This window comes from Chrysochloris asiatica, unplaced genomic scaffold (genome assembly GCF_000296735.1).
Source record: "Chrysochloris asiatica unplaced genomic scaffold, ChrAsi1.0 scaffold00007, whole genome shotgun sequence".
Taxonomy (NCBI): Eukaryota; Metazoa; Chordata; class Mammalia; order Afrosoricida; family Chrysochloridae; genus Chrysochloris; species Chrysochloris asiatica.
The window spans coordinates 21,027,092-21,044,972 of record NW_006408525.1 but is presented as its reverse complement, the minus strand read 5'-3'; the positions used below and the strand labels follow the sequence as shown (position 1 = coordinate 21,044,972).

The following is a 17,881-nucleotide window of genomic DNA, read 5'->3' as shown; positions in this document are numbered from 1 at the left end:
CACATTAACTCAAAGAGCCACACTAGGACTCTATTAGTCACTGTTATTGTTAAGTGTTGTCAAGTCAGTTCTGACCCATAGCAACCTTGTACAGGGTTGGCAAGCAGCAGCTGGTGAGCTTGAACTACCAACCTTGCAGTTCAAACTGACTTAGGGAAATGCAAATCAAAAGAATGATGAGATATCACTAGAATGTCTATTATCAGATACATAGAAAATTACAAGAAAGGAAGGTGTTGGTAAGGATGTAGAAAAGTTGGAGATGGGAATATAAAATAGTATATATAGTCTCTGTAGAAAAGAGTTTGGTGATTCCTCAAAAAGTTGAACGGCTTACAATATAACTGCAATTCCACTATTACATAGCTATATCCCCAAATGTTACACTGTATGTAGCTACTACAAAGACACACACTCCATACTTTACATTCCGAGATCACCATATACTTGAAAGAATATCTGCCTGAAAAACAGTATTACCTTAAACAGTCTGCTCCAAGTGAATTTAATGTAGGATAAGCACTGGACTGCTTACCTAAAAAGTCACTGGTTCAAACCACCATGAAAATTCCTAGAAAAACATCTCTGCTCAATTAGAAATTTGAAACTTTTTATGATCTTTAAAAATATCCCAGGCATTGCTATATCATGTTAAGTCACATTAAGCGACTGTACTAACAATCTAGTAAGATCCTACTTGTTCCACCGAAACTAACAGACCCTCACCTAAGATGGAAATTCTCCACATGTGGTCCATGTATTCCTGGGGGAGGGGGGGGGGTGTCAATGAGATCCTTTCAAGGTGCCCAGAAAATCAAATACTTTCCTAATAATAGTAAGAAATTAGTTGCCTTTCAATGTGTTCACAGTTGCACTGATGGAGCAAAAACAATAGTCTATATAAAACTGCAGCTGCCTTAGCACAAATCAACAATGGCCCTAAACTACCAGAATCACCTGTGTCCCCGGCAATAATGGACCAGTGGTTTAAATAAATAAATAAAAGACCAATTTCACTTAAAAATGTCCTTGATGAAACAGTAAAAAATATACTAATTTTATTCAATCTGAATCCTGGAGCACAGGTCTTATATGTGATAAAATGGGAAGTATGCATAAAGCACTTCTGCAGCGAACTCAAGTACAATGGGAATCTGGAGAAAAGCACTTGTGACTGAGTTGTGAGCTGACCTAGCTGCTTTTTTTTAAAGAACATGCTTTTACCTGAAGGAACAATGGACAAACTGTGGTTATTCAGACCTGATATCTACCAGACATTATCTGTAAATGGCGTCCGTCACTTTCAAGGAAAGCAAATGACATCATGTGTTGCCAATGATCAAATCCAAACTCTTAAGTAAAAAAACAAACAAAAAAACAGAACTTTGAAAAATGTGTATGGGCCATGGTGAACTTGACAGTTTCCTAATACTTAAAACTCTTCTGATGAGATAGCTAGTGATATTAATTAAGGTGGCTTTTTTCTATGTTGCAATAAGACATATGTTAACATTTGGAAGATTTACATAAAACTCAACAAACCAATACTTCTTGAATGGCCATACATGATGTTATAAAATCATGTTATAAACAATCCATTCCAAGTGCAAGACTGACCATCAGAATTTAAGGTAGGATAAGCACTGAACTACTAACTACAAGGCCAGTGGTTCAAATCCATCAGCTGCTCCCTTTATAGGTTTGCTATGAGTCGGAACCGAACCAACACTTAACAACAACGATAGCAATACATGATCAGATTCCATGCTGGAACCTAACTTAGAAGAATTACCACTTGTCAAGTTTTGCTGTAGTATCAGAGAAGATAAGGGGTCCTGGTAGCACAGTGGATTATAAGCTGGGCTGCTAATTGCAAGGTCAGTAGTTCTAATCTACCAGTCACTCCTTGGGATAAAGATAAGGTTGTCTGCTCCCATAAAGATTTACAGCTAAGAGTCAGAACCACCACCACCACTAGCATCAGAGAAGAATATGCACCATTATCTGAAAAAGCTATAAAACACTTCACTTTTACTAACTGTTGCTGCACGAGTCAATTCCAACTTATAGTGACCCTGTATAGGGTTTCTGAGGAGCAGCTGGTGAACTTGAACTGCCGACCTTGCAATTCAAACAGTATTGCAGTCTGGGGCCACATATATCCTTAAAATTGTATTTTCTCTTTATGTTGTTGTTGTTTTTGTTGTTGTTATGTTGTGCCATGGAGTTGGAGCCGAATCATAGCGACCCCGTACAGGGTTTCCGAGGGTGTAAATCTTTACAGGAGTAGAAAGCCTCATCTTTCTCCCGCGGAGCAGCTGGTAGTTTCGAACTGCTGACCTTGCGATTCACAGCCCGATTCGTAACCACTACGCTACCAGAGCTCCTTCTTTATGTTGTTAAGTGCCATTAAATCGGTTCCAACTCATAGCGACCCTGTGTAGGGTTCCCAAGTGGCTGGTCCAGCTCATTATCTTGCAGCACCACACCAGTTCTCCTATTTTCTTCATCTACTTAAATCCAAATATTCTATCATACGAAAATTAATATAGAAACAGACAGTAAAATCTTGCTTCTTGTATTCAGCCAACTATTTAAGAAATTTGCAAAACCATTAAATATGCAACTCTTTTCACAAAGTTTAAAAATCATTTACTTTTCATAAAAATACATTGTTAACATTAAATTGCTTTTATTCTTATTTTAAATAGCCAAACTTCCTTCAGTTTTAGTGTCTAATTTGGTAAATGATGTAACACATACAAACAAAAACTCTTAGGAATCCTCAATAATTTTTGTATAAAGGAGTACTGACATCAAACATTTGCTTGAGAACCACTACTCTTAAGAGAATCTGCCTGACTCCAGTCACCCCCAAAATTGCTCTTCTTACAATAATGCTTCCCCAGCTCCCATCTGAAAGGTGAGTTGAAGTTGGGCACTCAGCTGACCAGGGGAAATCAATCCTTAGACTGACACATTAGATCTGTCTCAGGAACTGGAATGAAGCCTGATAAATGCAACAGAATTTACTAACTCATTGCTGAGGCCTTGCATTCTACAACAGCTCTCTTCTTTGGTTAAATCTCCTTTTATATGACGTGAAATCTCAATGCCTTTACCAAAAGTGTTTTATTTGGAGACCAAATTATGGAAGCACAGTGGCTCTGGACTGCAAACCACAAGGTGGGTGGCTCAAACCCACCAGCTGCTCCATGGGAGAAAGATGAGGCTTTCTGCTCCTGCAAAGATTTATAGCCTCAGAAACCCTATAAATGCCTATTATGGGTCAGAACCAACTCCATAGCTCTTAACAACAACAAGACACCAAATTATAATAAAATTTCCCTCAATGTGAAGATCATTTCCCTGTAAAAGTGAAAATCACACAAACAAAACAAAAAAAATGAATGGCAATTATAGGCTCATTCAGAAGATGAGACAAAGTTAATCGGCTGCTAGATTGGAAACTTGGTTTATTCTTCCTTTGTTGGAGAAGGTCATTATATATCATGTCAATATATGAAGGGGCTTCAAAAGTTTTGTGGAAAAAACCCCAAAGCTTTTCATTCCTTTTTCCATGAACTTTTAAAGTCCCCCCTTCAGACAGCTAAAGTCCTCCCTGAAATGTACCAACCTGATATGATTTTTTAAGAATCCTGATAAACAGAAAAAGAATAAAAGACAAGACTTGCCCTATAGATATGAAAAATTATTATAAAACTATAATTAAAAGGAGTCCTGGTGGTGCTATGGGCTAAGCACTGGGCTAATCAAAAGGTCAGTGGTTCAAACCCACCAGCTGCTCTGTGGGAGACTGATAAATCTGCTTCCATATAGATTTACAACCTTGGAAGCCCCAGGATGCTGTTCTACTCTGTCCTACAAAATTGCTATGAGTTAGTAATGGGTAATTGATAATTAAGGTAGGGCAGTACCAGCACAAGATCGGCATACAGACCAAGGGTACAGAACAGAAAATATAAATACAAATGCTTGTCTATATGAAAACATACATGTGTCATTACAAATAGTAAGAGGCAGATGAACTACAAATGATGCTGATGTACCAGGTTATCCACATGAGAAAAAAAAAACAAAAACAAAAAAACACCACATAGATCTCTACTTCACATCAATCATCAAAGCAAATGCTGGGTGAATTAGAGGACTAAAAGCAAAACTTCAAAACTTTTAGAAGAAAACACAGATGTAAATTTACTGCCTCACAAACAAACGCCAAAAAGGAAAAACATAATAACTCTAACTACATTAACAATAAAATTTAGATTTAATGAAAGATAGAAGTTTAAAAAAACACAAACCAACAAATTTAAACATAGAGATAGTGCTTCACACACTTCACACTGACAAATATTACAAAAAGTCTCATACACTAACTGACTGCTGTTGTTGCTGTAGGTAAGTACTGTCAGGTCGGTTCTGACTCATAGCCACCATGTATAGTGTTTCTGAGGAGCAGCTGGTGAGTCTGAACCACCAACGTTGCAATTCAAATCCACTTTGCGGGTCCAGTGCTTACTCTACAGCACCATACCAGAACTCCCAACTATTTGGATGGTAAAATCAGAAGCCTCAAATTTTGATAGGATTGTAAATTGATAAAACTCCTTTAGAAAACAAACTAGCAACAGTAAAGTCAACTTATATTAATTAGCACAACACAGTTGATAAAGACAGCATTCTGCACCCTACTTTAATGAAGAGAAGCTGGAGTATTAAAAGTTTGCAAGCAGCCATCTAAGATACAACTACTGGTCTCTTCTGATTTAGAGCAAAGGAAAATGGAAAGAAATGAAGATTCCAGGGAGCAATCAGTCCAAAGCACTACTGGACCACATGAACACACATGAACCTGGCAACCACTAACTACACAGATCACTCTGCCTACAACAACAACAAAGGGCCCGAATAGAGCAGGAGAAAAACGTAGAACAAAAAAACTTAAATTCACAAACAAGACTAGACTTACTGGTTTGACAGATTTGGAAGAATCCCAAAACCCACCCCACAATTCAGTCTACGACCTTAAGACATCCTTCTGATAGGAAATGAAGTCAGTGCCAAGAGAGCCTTTCAGCCAAGCAATTGTAGTAGTTGTTGTTGTTAAGTGTCATCGAGTCAGTTCCGACCCATAGAGACCCTGTATAGGGTTTCTGAGGAGCAGCTGGTGAGCTTGAACCACTGACCTTGCAGTGCAAATGACTTTGCAGTCCAGCGCATTAACCCACAGCACCCACCAGGATTCAGCCAAATAATAGACAGGCACATAAAACAAACGGGCACATAAAATAACACTGGAGAGGAACCTATTCCTTAGAACAATCAATTATATGAAATCAAAAGGATAATGTCCAAAAGAAAGGATGAGAAGTAGAAAACCTAGACCTAAAGGGAACCCAGGGCAGAAAAGGGGAGCATGCTGATACACTGTGGGGGAATGCAACCAAAGTCATGGAACACTTTACATACAAACTAATGAATGCAAACAAATTTGCTCTACAATCTGTTACCTATAGCACAATAAAAACAATGTTAATAGTAAAGTCAAAGATGCTTATTAACATATGACCTGGCAGTCCTACTCCTAAGTGGGTACCTAAAGAAATCCTGGCACAAAGTTTAAAAGACTGGAATCAAACTGTATGCATCAATCCAAGTAAATCCAAGAACCATACTGAATACAAAATGGTACATCTTGGATTCTAGCATGTATATAAAGTTTGAAAATGATACATACCCATGAGAATAATAAACTCCAAATTCAAGCTAGCTGTTACCTCTAAGGACAGAGAGAGAAGAAAAGGAATATACAAAAGCTTCAGTGTTTCTGTAACGCTGTAGTGTTTTTAAAAATCTGAGAGCAAACATAGCAATATGTCAAGATTTGATAAAGTTGGGTGACAGACATATGAGTGATATATTATTCGCTACATTCTTTAATATGGATAGCGTACTTTATGACTTAAAAATTAAGGCAACATAACTGATTTTCTACCTTTAAAACTTGTCATTTTTATTTGCAGCAAATGTTTACATGGCTGCCTATGTCTACATACCAAAGAAAGGCACACACACATCTCAATTTAAGGAGATGAATAATTACAATTTTTCTTTTACCAAAAACTAATAGAAAACAAAAGCAATCAAAAGCCTTCAGAGAACTACTACAAGCATGTAGCAGGTACAGTGGCAGGAAGAATCAAGCTAACAGCTTCTTAAAAAGAAACAGCTAAGAGTAAAGGTCTCCATAGTCAAACAAGGGTTACTGGCTAAATGTTTCGTTTTCGTCCTGAGGTCTGCTTCCAGCCTTCCCACAGCAGCATGATCAGCTCTGCCACAAGAGCAGTTAGGCAACTCCTGTCAGTTCTATGAAACCATGACCATAAGACTGTAAGAATGAAGGCCCAAGCTCTTCCTAAAGAGGCTGTTCTTTAGAATTTCTTTCTTGTAATGGGAACTTGTCAAAAACAAAACTAAAAGCAGCTATTCGATCTTATTAACAAATGTGTCAGCACAGACTTTCAGAGTGGTTAGCCTGGCTCGGAAACAAACATTAGAAACAGGTGTGCTTCCCTGCATACACAACCAAAATTTAATATGGGGCCAGTATTATTATGAAACTAGGTTGAGAACAGCCTTATAAAGTCTGAAAGTAAATATAATAAGATGGTAAAAATAAAAACAAGTTTCTGATACATATCAGAATACTGTTATTATCTGGCTTTGGGTAACCTGAAATCAGATAAGATTTACTCAAAATACCACTACATGGTAAAAGCCTAATAAAACAGTTTTGCTAAGATAACAATGCAGTTCCAATGTGTCTCTCGTTGGTGTTACCCTAATTAGTGTGATGGATTTGCAGAAAGCACCACAGATACACCGACATTTCTCTGGAGTCTACAGCACATGCTAGAGATCAACAGAATTCGGCACTGTTCAAAGCCAGAGTTAAGACAGCCAGATATCGGAGTTCACAGCCTATTTAAAATTTCCCCCTAACTAAGAGCAATTTGTCTCATCCTCTTTTCATGATGAAAATCTAGTGGTAATGAAAAAAATGCTGTTACTACATAATCTTATATAACACCCCAACTGTGTGAAGAAATGAGCGTAGGTGAAGAAAAGGGTTAAAGAACCACAAAGCTATTCACATTCCAACAAAGTGTTGTTGTTTAGAAGCACACAATTTGAATCTCTAAATTTTATCCTAAGGCTTTCTGTTCCTGAGAAGATGAAAAGCCTCAGAAACCCTACACAGGGTCACTGTGAGTCAGAAGTGCACTGAACAACCACCACCACCTTTCATCTCAGAAAAGCAGCAGTTACTTAGGAGAACATGAACTGCAGTTGGCTTTATATTAAAAAGGAGGGAGGGAGGGAGGGAGGAAAGCAATGCTCTCTTCAGGGAAACTACCCCTCTTTCACAAGAGTATTCAACACCAGGACTCTTGTGGGTTCCAGGATCTGAATCCAGCAAGGCCACAGGCACAAAAGTGAGTCAAACACTAGGTGCCTTGTGTTAATAAGAAACAGGCATTTTGAGTTTTAGAATTTGGTTCCAGAAGCTCCATAATGAAGATGAAAGACATTACTGAGAGGGAAGAAAATGTGATATTTATAAAGGTGCAGAGGTGAGGCTTTCATATCTGGGACAGGAAAAACACAAAGCCAACCAGGAACTCCTGATACCAGAAGACAAGGGAGTGAGTGCTCATTCACCAAGCATGAAGGGGCTCCACAGGCCAAATATGGGACACTTTAAGCATCCAAAAAAGAATGTCAATTATCGTTGATAAAGCATAGACTGAAAATCCATGAGTTAATAATGACACTACAGCTAAGAGAGAGAGAAAGAGAAACGATTCATTTATCACCATTATAGGGGACTATACATCGCCCAGTATGGCACTGTAGGATAAGCACTGGACCACAAGGTCGGTTTGAACCACAAGGTTGGTGGTTCAAACTCACCAGCTGCTCCTCGGAAACCCTGTACATGGTTGTCAAGCTAGAAGTGACTCGACGGCACTTAACAAAAACAATACCATATTCTTACTCAGAAAATTGTTAAAAGGAAAGAACTAAGAATTTACCTCTAAACTTTCTATGTAGAAATTTCAATTTATTCTTAATTGACATGGAAATCTTTATAGAGGAGTGTACACTAATCGATTTTAAATGATTCACAAAATTAGAAAAACCACCATTTTTGTAACAACCAATGAAATAATTGAATCAGGCAGAGATCATCAACATCACTAGGAGATAGATTGTTGGACAAGTAAAATAGTATGGTACCAAAGTGTCACCACCCTACAGATTACTGGTTAATTACAAAGAAAAAGTTTTTACAATAGAGAGATTTAGTATTTACCACCTTAAGGAATATTCAAACAAACTCAGCATCACTGATTATAGGCCATTATGACATATGGTTCTCCTACTGTGATGAGGCACACAGCAACCATCTATGAAGTATTCTCACCAAAAATCATCAACCTAAATTTAATCAAGCCTTAACTGCCAGATGACAAAAAACACAGGGATAAATGATACCAGGAGGAAATAAAAAACTCCAGAAGTGATACATTCTCAAGGTACCTACCCTGTTCTATTTAAAAAGCCAGTTTCATGTGGCTTCTAAATAAACTGTTCTAGATTTTAAAAGATTAAAGAAACATAACAAATATGAATATAACATCTGACCCTTAGTTGAATCCTGACTTACAGGGAAAAAAAAATACAAAAAGCTAAAATACCGTCATCTTTAAGACAAACGGGTGTACCTGAACACAAACTGGATATTAGATGGTATTAAAAATAATTTAATTGCTTTAACTATGATAATATACTATAAGAACAATAAAGTAAAACAGTGTACTTTAAGGCAATGAATCCAAAATATTTAAGAGTGAAATGCCATGACATCCACAATGCAAAAATGTCTATATATTTTATGTTATTTGTCAACTGCCCCAGTTGGTTCCAATTCAGTGACCCTTGTAAAGGGTTTCCAAGGGAATAGCCAGTGAATTTGAACTGCCAACTTTGTAGTTCAAACTGAACATGTTGTCCAGTGCTTATCCTGCAGTGCCACACCAGGACTCCATAATTATACATACACACACATATACATACATACATACATATATACATGGAGGTCCTGGTGTGACGCTGTAGAACACGCATCAGATGACAATAAGGTCAGTGGTTGAAATCCACCAGCTGGTCCTAGGAAACCCTATACAGGGTTGCTATGAGTTGGAATTGACAAAATGGCACTTAACAACAACAACATATGCACATATGTGCATACATAGATAAGCAAGTATGACAATGTGAACAACTGTTGACTACATAGTGGGTATACAATAATTGTACTAGTTGTACAATTTTTCTGTATGTTCGAAAATTTTCATTTCAACTGTTACTTTAAGAACTTTTGGTTCAAACTATACTTCCTCCAGGAAGGCTTCTCAGATAAAATGAACACTCCTCTAAACCTTGTTGTAGCTGCTGCCCAATCAACCTGGTTCGTTGTAACCCCATGCATAATGGAACAAAACGGAAGCTACTGTGATCCACAGGGTTTTTGTGGACTGATTTTCAGAACTACATCACCAGGCATTTCTTCTTAGGACGTTCCACCATAACCTGTTAAGCATCATGGCAGCACACCAAACCTTCACTAGGAGAAAGCTGGTGACTGTAATGAGATACATTGGCCAGAAATGGAACCCAGGTCTCCTGCACAGGAACAGAGAATTCTACTACTGAGACGCCAATGCCTTCCAAGAAGCCCTGGTAGCATAATGGATTGAGCGTTAGACTGCTAATGGAAAAGTTGGTGGTTTGAACCCACCGGCCTCTCCCAAAAGATAAGGCAGTCTGTGTTAGTAAAGATTTACAGCTTCGGAAACCCTATGGAGCAGTTCTACTCAGTCCTAAAAGGCGGTTCCAAGTTGGAATCGATTTGACAGCAGTGGAGTAAACGTTAATCAGTCCTTTACAAGGTTATCTGAGCCTGGAACAAGTGAGTTATCATTCCCACTGTTTTCCAATTGCTCTCTTATTGTTCCATACTCGTATTCTAAGTAGATTTGGTTTTCCAACAAGATTGCAAGCTCTCTCTGGTATGCTGTTGCTAACAGGTGGCCCTCAAGTTAGTTTCAAACAGAACGAAACACTGTCTGTCCTGCACCATCCTCACAATCCTTCAGCTATGGGCATCTCTGAGTTCTCTTCTGTTTCTTTACAGCTCAGAATTAAGTGTTCTGAAGTCCATAGACTTAAAAAGTGCTTGTGCCACAGAAAAAGTTCTCTGCACACAGAAGGAACACATAAGGTACCTGAACTAGCTGAGTTAACTGTGCAAACCAATACTCCTCAGCAGAATGGCAGTTCACTTGTATAAACAGTTTTGAATCACAGTCATCTAAAGATCAAACACCATCACTTACAGGCTTATAGAATTTCATATAAAGAAACTATCACCTAAGAGCTGGAGGAAAAAATGGAATATCCCGGCATTGTCCTGGGTTTGCTGTTATCCAAGTACATTAACTTTACTTTTAAGATATCCTTCAGTCCAACAATTCCTCCACCCCCATCTGCAACACTGTGACAGTACTTATCCACAACTCCTAGGTATAATGAAACTTAATGAGTTACATAATGAACTTTAAAATCCTAGATAAAAGACTGCACAGAGATAAAAATTTTTGATAACAGTGGTGGTGAGGAAATAGGGACTCTTAGACTACTGGCAGGAATGTAAATTGGCCCAACGTCTCTGGAAGGCCATTTAGCAATACCTGTGTGGCACTTAGGATAGGAACCTGACTGCTAACTACCAGGTCGGCAGTTCAAAACCAACAGCCATTCCTCAGAAACCCTATAAAGGATCGCTCTGAGTCAGAACTGACTTGATGGCACTTAACAACCAACATTAAGGAGTCCTAGTGTGGACTGTAGGATAAGCATTAGATTGCTAATCGCAAGACTAGCAGTTCAAACCCACCAGTCACTCCTCAGAAACCCTACACAGAGTTGCTAGGAGTCAGAACTGGCTTGATGGCACTTAACAACAACCCATATTAAAAATGCACATACCCTGAGTCACAACTTTCACTAGAAATGTATCCAACAGACACTCATGTGCATAAGTACATATAAGGAATTATGTCTACACTGGAAACCACCTAAATGTTCCAGAATGGCTGAATCCTATATAATGGAATACCTGTCACCTTTCCAAAAAGTCATACTGTATGTAGGGATAGAATGTTGTTGTTAAGTGCCTTCATAGTGATCCAGTATAGGGTTTCTGAGTTTTTAAATCTTCTGCAGTTGCAAAAAAGCCTCATGGTTCTCCCTTGTGGTTTGCCATCCAGTGTTTATCGTATGAAGCCAGAAATAGAATATGTTGTTAAGTGAGGCTGAGTTGGTTCCAACACATAGCGACCCTGTATAGGGTTTCTTAAAGCGTCCACACCAGGAGTCCATTGGATAGAATATATGATGTTGTTGTTGTTATTATGTGCTGTGGAGTTGGTTCCGACTCAAAGCAACCCTGCACAGGGTTTCTGAGGCTATAAATCTTTTTGGGAGCAGAAAGCCTCATCCTTCTCCTGCAGAACAGCTGGTAGTTTCGAACTGCTGACCGTGAGATTAGCAGCCCAATTATATAAGTATATATATATATATATATATATATATATATAGAGATATAGAGAGAGAGAGAGAGAGAGAGAGAGAGACCTAGTATGGTGCTGTAGGATAAGCACTGTACTGCTAACCACAGAGTCAGCAGTTCAAACCCACCAGCCACTCCTAGGTAACCCTATACTGGGTCACTAAGAGTCAGAATTGACTCGACAGCATTTAACAACATATATATCCTAGTGTGACACTGTAGGTTAATGTGTCAGACTGCAGAGTCATTTGAACTGCAAGGTCAACGGTTCAAGCTCACCAGCTGCTCTTTGGAAACCCTATACAGGGTTGCTATGGGTTGGAACCGACACAACAGCACTTAGCAACAATAATATATATGGTGGTGGTGGTGGTGTGCCATGGAGTCCGTTCCAACTCATAGCGACCCTACACAGTGTTTCCAAGGCTGTAAATCTTTATGGAAGCAGAAAGCCTCATCTTTCTCCTGTGGAACCTTGAGGTTAGCATCTCAACTCATAACCACTATGCTTCCAGAGCTCGGTCTCTCTCTCTATAGATTGATTGATTGATTGATTGGTTGGTTGGTTGTTGTTGTTGTTGTTATGTGCCATGGAGGTTGTTGTTGTTAGGTGCCATCAAGTAGGTACCAACTCATAAGTGCCAACTTTGTGGTTAGGAGTTCAGAGCTTATTCTACAGGGTCACCAGTGATCTCTTCAGATACAAGATGTGAAAAATAGCAAAGTGTAGAACAGTGGGCATAGTGTCTTACCATGGTCACCTTTGGAGGGAGTAGAAAGGGGTACAACATAAGAGAGATTTTTCACTCCCTCTCACTGTGCATCTTTTGAATTTCAATTCATACATATGTACATGTTTTACTCATTCTAAAGAGTGAATTTTTAAAAATTAAAAGCTCTGCACCAATATAAATTATTTAATGATATTCATCTTAATCCTAAAAGCATTTCATGCTTACAGACCATAAAAATTTTAAATGAGTCTTGGGTAAATTCAACCAGATGAAATGTTTGCAGATACGAACAAAGCATCCCAGATGACAGAAACCTATTGAGAAAAAAGATGAGCCTTTATTACCTCAGTTTCACCTCATGATTTCACCAGCTCCTAACAGAAGTCTGGACAGAGGCAGCATTAAACATCTCCAGTATCAATCTAGCCAGTCTGACGAGTTCTAACAGGGGAAGTTACCAAAGTACCAAGCGGACACTAACCACCTAAATGTGAGGCTCTCATAATAACTTATACTCCTTAGTCTAGGCACAAGGAAAAGAAGGGGAGGCTCCACTTCTTTCCCAAGACACATGTTCCTGTGCTTCCTCTGTGTCATTTCTTTGATCCAACTGTAATCATGGCAACAGGGAACAGCACAAAAGACAGTTGAAGCAAGCTAAGTCCAACATTAAATTTGGGAAGAAAAATACATACATATACACACACATGGAGTCCTGGTGTGGCACTGTGGGTTAATGCGTCAGACTGCAAAGCCATTTGAACTGCAAGGTTGGCAGTTCAAGCTCACCAGTCATTCTTAGAAAACCCTATACAGGGTTGCTATGGGTCAGAACCAACTTGACGGCACTTAACAACAACATATATACACATACAGATATATACACACACATACTATAAGGTCCAAAAATACAAGGTCCTAGAGTTAAAGACAGCACCCAAAGAAAACAGAACACAAAGGAATGAGAACAGAAAAAAGAGATTACTACGAAGTCGGTATCAGTTATCCAGCTAGAAGACAAACTGGCAGGGAGAACTGAAAAACACAGAAAATGCCCATACCCTACCAGCTTAGCTATTAATTTCAATTCCAATCAGCAACCCTTTTGCTAGTAAGAGTTCCCACCCACCCACCCACCCCCCATCCTGTTCATATGATAAAAGTAGGAAGCAGCAAAATATCCAAGAGTGGCAACACAAGAGGAAATTAAAGGGCTATGTATCACCAGCCAGCTGAAAACCCAGCTTCTAGACTACTGAAATACAGTTGTACTTTCAAGTTTCTTGTTTTTCAATTTCTTGTTACCTGCCAATGTGAAAGAAATATCACTCCCATTACTTAAAACCTCCACTAGATGAGTTATTGTCTACCATTAGTCTCAGATGCTTTTGTTTCCTTGTGTTCACAGCACATCAGTAATAGCTAAAACGAAAGTTCTTCTACAAGATCTTTTACAAACAGAAACAAATGGGTCGCACAAACTAGAAGGGCTGGAGATGAGAAAGCTTGTGTGTCGATTTGCAGTTAGTTACTGCCATACGCAAAATCCTGGTGTGGCGCTATGGGTTAATGCGCCAGACTACAAAGCTGTTTGAACTGCAAGGTCGGCCGTTCAAGTTCACCAGCTGCTCCTCGGAAACCCTATACAGGGTCGCTATGGGTCGGAATCAACTCGACAGCACTTAACAACAACTGCCATACCCCTATACTGTGCTATCTCTAATATAGTTCTGTAAAGATAAATAAGAATTTTACTAAAAGGAAATCCCCTTACTTTTTTATGATCCTTCACACTCCTTACAAAGGTTATGAAAAGTCCCTGCCAGATTAATGAGTTGAAAAATCTACTCCTAAATTTAGGAGAGGGCTGTACTATGCGTACATGATGGTGGTAGTAAGGTAAAGGAAAAGTAATCCTAGAACTAGAAGGTTGCAGTGACAGTTTCAAAAGAAGGGTCAGCGTGGGATTCTTTGGCTCTGAGAAGTGTTTGTAACCTGGGAATCTCTGGGGCAACACTAGATGCAAATGGTGTTTTGTCCATAAACCCTTCAAATAATTTAAATTCTCCCCTTGAATAGGAGCAACAGGCTGACTATCTGGCAGCAAGTCAGGGCACTGCCTGGGTAGAAATCGCGGGGGGGGGGGGGGGCGCGTGGTCAAGGGGCTCTTTATCCCGCAGGTCCCCGCAACACAGAGATGCGCATGCGCCCCCGGGGCAGCGAACACGCACCCCGAGCGCGTTCACACTGGCGCATGCGCACTCACCCATCTCGCCGCAGGCGACAGCTCACTATTTGGCAAGGGGGATGGGGCTGGGAAAATGATGGGGGGGTGCTGAAGGCAGGGGGCGCGTTTGTGTCTCCAGAATGCTTGGAATTGGGAGAAAGGACGGTTGATTAGGCTCTGGCATTCATCGACGAAGTAACCCGACATGTGAGAAATGAGGCAGCGAAGTATATACATATGTGGTGGGTGGGGGTCATGGGGGGGGGTCAGTCACCTCTTTAGGGAGGCGCCCCCTCCACTCCAACAGGACAACCCCCTCCCTCGATTCTCCTCCCCCCCTACTCACCTGAGAGCGGCGGCGACAGCTGCTGGTCCCCGTCCCCCTGTGCTCGCCTCATACTGTCCGCAACATCCGGGACCTGCGGGACCGTCGATACACAAATACACACACACACTCGGAGCGCGCACACTCACACACACACACACATATATACACACACACACACACACATACACCCCAAGACACACCGGCCGGGGCGTCATGACGTCAGCACGTCGACGCAGCGAGCGCATACCCGCCGGGCCCCACCCCGCGCGGCCTCCGCCCCTTCTTCCCCTCGCCTCTCTCCTCTCCCTTTTCTTCTCTGGATCTTCCAGTCTCTCCTCCCTCTTCTTCAAGCCTCCGCCTACCTCTCGTAGTGCGCATGCGTCTAAACCACACCAGGGCCAGGGAAATGAAGGGAAGGAGGAGCCTGAGAAAAAGAGGCGGGAACACGGAGGGGGTCGCGTGCAGGGCGCGGAAGGATTGCGCCGAGGTGCGAGGACAAAATAGACGGATGCCAAGAGGGGCAGGGAGAGTACAGCGTAACAATAATGGTATTTAGCCACAGACATTTACATTGCGAAGGGTGCATGAATTAGCAACGTCTTTTACCCATTAGCTAGTTTTGGTTTTTTTAACCAATTCTTTATTATTAAACTTTTTTTTTTTTTTTAGGATTTATGATAATGCTAAAGAGCTCTGGTAGCGTTGTTGTGTTATGTGCTGCAGAGTCAGTTCCGACTCATAACGACCCTGTACAGGGCTTCCGAGGCTATAAATCTTTACCGGAGCAGAAAGCCTCATCTTTCTCCCTTGGAACAGCTGGTAGTTTCAAACTGCTGACCCTGACATTCGCAGCCAGATTCGTAACCACTACACTACCGGAGCTCTTTGTGATTACGAATCATGTTGTTAATCTCAAGGTCAGCAGTTCAAAACTACCAGATGTTCCTCGGAAGAAAGATGAGGCTTTTTGGTCCCGTAAAGATTTACAGCCTCGGAAACCCTATGCATGGTCGCTGTAAGTCGAGACCGATTCCACGGCACACCACCACCATGCTTTGGTTGTTAAGTGACGTCGAGTAGAGACCCTTTTAAATTACTTAAATGTTATCATTTGAAAACAAAAACAAGAAGGACTATTCTTTTGGGAGGAAAACTGAGTATATGGATGGCCTAACTAAAAGAAAGCCAATCCAGTGACAATTTGTTGCCTTGGACACCTCGGTCCCCAGTCTGCCTTACTTCCTAACTCCCAGGGGCCGTCAGTGATTCCTGAGTTGAGTAAAATAAAAATGTCAGCATCTTGACCCTGGGAGGAAAAAAGTCTTCTCCTTGTTGGAGTAATAACATCAATGAAGTATATTTGTTATTGCTACGATTTTTTGCTCTAGCTTAAATGTTCAAAAATTAGTCTCACCGAATCAAGCCAACGAATCCAAAACTCTAGATGCACTGTCTCTTCTCCCTGAGATAGTACCATTATGTAGACACACGTGACTTGGGACCCAAAGAGCAACAAGATGAACCTGTGGGTCGCGGGGTGGCAAAGTGTGACCCATGCCTTGAGAAAAACTTCCAGGAGACCTGCTGCCTCTCAGGCCTGTGGGACTGTCTCCAGGAGACGGTGCTCACAGGTTTGTGCCACATGTGACCTGGCGCCAAGGAGCTGGTGTATCGTTGCAGCTGGGAAGGCTCTCATAGCCCAAGAGCATCGCCATCGGGATTTACAAGAACCTCCCTAACAGTTCTGGGGCGTCAGCCACTTTCAGATACACAAACAGACCCTACAACCCCACAGTTTAAATTTTCCTAATAATCACAGAGAAAACACTCCCAACTCTAGTACCTGTACAATATGTATTTCAGTCAAAATGATCAGAAACAGAGATCCAGATTTTATAATAATGTGGTTACTGTGCCCACTTAAAAACAAAAAGCTCTCATCAACTCTTGGACTTGAAACTTTCCTGTTAGATTTCACATGTCTTCATGATCAACAAACATTACTTTAGCTAAGCCAGCAAGATTGATGTCCTTGTGAAAACTCAGAGTGCCTCAGAAGTAACCCATTAAATAATTCAAAGTCGCTGGCTTCTGGATGTCATAGAGGCTGCTCAGCTACCTCTTGACTTCATATTTCACTGGAAGTCAGAGAAGAAAACAATAGGCATGGAGGGGCAAGAAACAGAAAATGTGGCAAGGATAACACACTTTGGATACATCATAGTTGAGGCTAATCTTTACAGTTTGGCCAGACTCTGCCCAGGACCTGAAAGGGGACTCCTGGGGCAAATGAGTCTGTCTCAGCAGCTTGCTGGGCTGGACTTGAATCCCCAGTGATCTGGAGGGACGTGAGAGGTCCTGTTCCCATCTGTTGCCTGATGCGATGATGCCTCCGTTCTACTGTGGGGACCATGCCACCCACCTGAGATGTGATCCTACCAGCCTCGGTACAAAGGACTTTGATTTGGTGTGGAGCTGATTAAATGATTGTAGATGTCCTTGGAAGCACTGTGTGGAAGAATTTTAAACAGCTTCTCCTTTTTAATATGCACTTCCTCTTCGGTTTTAATTATTTTGTTCCTACATTTTCCCTTTCAATTTACTAAAATCTAGAAATGTAATTAGAGCAGAGCCTGGGCTCAGAGAAAGCTGCCAGGATTTCTACAGCGTGATTAAATATACCAGGCATCCCTTTAGAGTGGGACTGAAAAATAGGATTCTCATTATTATCTTTCCCTTATCCAGGAAAGCATCGGCACCACATACAGATACGGATTTATTGAAAATGCAGCACTAATTAAAAACTCAGCCAGCCTCCTGACGAGGTTTGACAAAAGTGCAGTTATTTATTTATTTCTTCCATTTACTGT

General features: G+C 40.7%; 1 protein-coding gene across 1 annotated transcript in view; it reads right to left on the bottom strand.

Moving 5' to 3' along the window:
* SPOP (speckle-type POZ protein) overlaps positions 1–15,096 on the bottom strand; it is a 116,758-nt gene extending 101,662 nt beyond the window's left edge. Inside the window, exon 1 of the mRNA XM_006832483.1 lies at positions 15,030–15,096. The gene's annotated coding sequence lies outside the window, so the exon portion shown is untranslated. The remainder of the gene's footprint in view (positions 1–15,029) is intronic.
* Positions 15,097–17,881: the final 2,785 nt, after the last annotated feature.